Raw genomic sequence first — 3,114 nt, forward strand, 5'->3', positions numbered from 1 at the left:
AGGATTTTTCCGTAATGTAAATATAATGTAATGAATATGTGGGGGATGTTATATACAATGTTTATCATACAAGAGAGGCGATTTAAACATGCATACCAAAGGTCATTCATACATCATCTTATAAAATTTTGGTTAATTGTTTAACCAAAATAAGTTTCAATAGAGTACTCCTTTAAGTAGAGGACGTACTCATTAAATCGCTCTCCATTAGTATTAAGGCTTATTAATCAGTAACCACCCGCTGAATATTAATGAATCTAAATATAATATCTACAATAATGTGTACCTACAAAGAGTACGATTGTTGAAATTTATTCAACAAAATAATGCCGTATGGAATGTAGGATTACTACAAAATATCATAAGATAATTCCTTAACGGAATTAATAAATGTACTGTACGGTACGTATGTACCTAAGTACGTAAATATGAACGTTATGTCAAGGGAAGAAATATATAAATAAGTATTGTTCTAACTCTGGTAGAGTTAGCTTTGAATAACGTTATATGAACGTAATATAACGTTATATAAATTAAATAGTATAAATGAACGTATAAATTCGTACTAAGTAGGTATGTACGAAATGTAATGAGTCCGAAATGTATAATGGGGATGAGATATAATTATAAATGTATAATATTATATACAATATTTTACAAGTTAGGAGCTTAGGAGAAAAGTAGCTAAGTTTGAGCCAAATAAGAATCTAATTAAGGAAAAACAGTATATTATTTATTTTAGAATTTTGGGGAGAGGTTTAAGGTCTCTAATATGCCATCGTCCGAGCATTTTGCCGGACATGTCTTGTAGGACATATACTAAGGGTGATATTTTTTTTAGGATAGAACATTTAATAAACTTGGGTGCAAGTTTAGCAGAATAGTGTTTAGGAGAATTACTAATTGCGTAATTTCGTTTCCAGACGATGTCATTTTCGTTGAATTCGAAATGTTGGTGATGTTTATTATACGATGAAGAATTGGTTTGGTGCGCTCTCCAAAGACGGGCTTGTACTTCGGAGAAGACAGGCTGGAGAAGACCAAGATTATCAGCGTATTCGTCTCTGGGCGCGAATATAATATCATCTGTGAGATCAGATTTATCGTATGCTGATCCACATGTGACTAATTCGCGACCAAATACAAGGAAAGAAGGAGTATAATTTGTTGTTTCATTTACGGAAGTATTAATAGCAAATTGTATCTTATGTAGGTTGATATCCCAATTCCTGTGGTCATCCTGTATGAATGAGGATATTGCTGTGGTAACAACTTTATTATATCTCTCCACGGGATTTGGTTGGGCGCATTTAATTGCGCAATAGTGTATTTTTGGGATCTGATAGGAGTGGAATAAATCCGTTGTCTCTTGACCGCCCCGCACCGTTACAAATACCTCTTAATGAATACCTATCATTATCCTCTATGTGTATTATTTCATAAGGACCTTTATATTTAGGACTTAATTTATTATGACGCCTGTGGTCCTGATTGACATAAACAGTGTCTCCTATATTATATTGGATATTGTCCCTACGGGTTGAATCAAATCGGTCTTTTGAGTTCTGAGCTACTATTTTCAAACGCTGTTGTGCTAATAACCTATCAGCCCTAACATCTATTATTTCATCGTTATCATGTAATACCTCATCTAACCGAGCCTGTACAGTGGGAATATTAGAGTTCCTACCAACAAGTAACCGCATTGGTGAAAATCCCGTTGATTTTTGCACTGTAGTATTCAAAGAAAGTTGGACTTTACTTAAAATGTTCGGCCAGTCTGACACATCAACACAGGTGGTACTTAACATGTTAGTTATTGTGGCCACATAACGCTCAACCTGCCCATTTCCACGAGGTGTTCCCGTGGAAATTAAGTGATGCCTAACTTGCCATTCTTCGAATAATTCTCTTATTGGCCGAGAATTAAAATTGGTGCCGCGGTCAGTAACAATTAAGGAAGGTGTTCCAAACATAATGACTGAATCACGAACTTCATTAACTAGTTCTTGAGCACCCATTGTTTTAAGCGGTTTTAAGATACAAAATTTGGTGAATCCGTCAATTATTATCAGCAAGTATTTGTAGCCATTGTTAGATACAGGGAATGGCCCCGTACAATCCAAATGAACCGTATGAAACGGAATGGGAGTTTTATCAATCGGATGTAGCATTCCTTGTTTTGGTCCACAATGACTTTTTTTCTCGATACAAATTCGACAGTGATCTATATATTTTTTTACAAATTTAGTAATTCCCGGAAACCAAAAGTACTCACATATTTTCTGAAGGGTCTTTTCGGAACCAACGTGGCAATTGTCATCATGGAACAAACGAAGAATACTCAACCTGGTTCCTTTGGGTACATATAATTTCGGTGCGGATGTGGGGTCTGCTTTGTAATATAAAATATTATTTTGAACCATGTACTGATTATTATCTAAATCACCCGACCGTACTCTTTCAATTAAAGCCTGAGTCTCTAAATCCCGATCCTGGGCAGTCTCTAACCAAGAACGAGGAGAATCTATGAGATTAATAGATTCAGTTTTTGAAATTACCGACTTTACCTTTGCAATTTGATCTGCAGATTGAGATTGATCTTGAGATTCTGGGTTACGACTAAGGTAGTCTACATGACTAACATACTGGCCTTTCCTGTACTCGACTTCAAACGTAAAATCTTGCATATAACTCCACCATCGTGCCACTCGTGGAGATATATCTCTTTTATTAAACGTAGATTTTATTGCATTACAATCAGTAATTATTTTAAATGTAATTCCCAAAAGGTAAGCGCGAAAGTGTTTTAAAGCATTGTATATTGCCTGTTGTTTACCTCTGCCTGTATTTCTGTTTTCTTTTGTATTGTCTTATTTTATTGAGGTGTGCAATAAAGAGTATTTGTATTGTATTGTATTGTATATAGCCAAAGTTTCCAACTCGTAGGAATGGTATCGAGATTCGCAGGGGCTCGTTCTTTTACTGAAATATGCTACAACTTTATTTAAACCGTCATGTTTCTGTAGAAGTATCGCGCCATAGCCTATTGAACTTGCATCAGTATGTAATTCCGTCGGTAATTCTGGATTAAAAATGGTTAATAAAGGTTCT

This window comes from Cydia fagiglandana, chromosome 4 (genome assembly GCF_963556715.1).
Source record: "Cydia fagiglandana chromosome 4, ilCydFagi1.1, whole genome shotgun sequence".
NCBI lineage: Eukaryota > Metazoa > Arthropoda > Insecta > Lepidoptera > Tortricidae > Cydia > Cydia fagiglandana.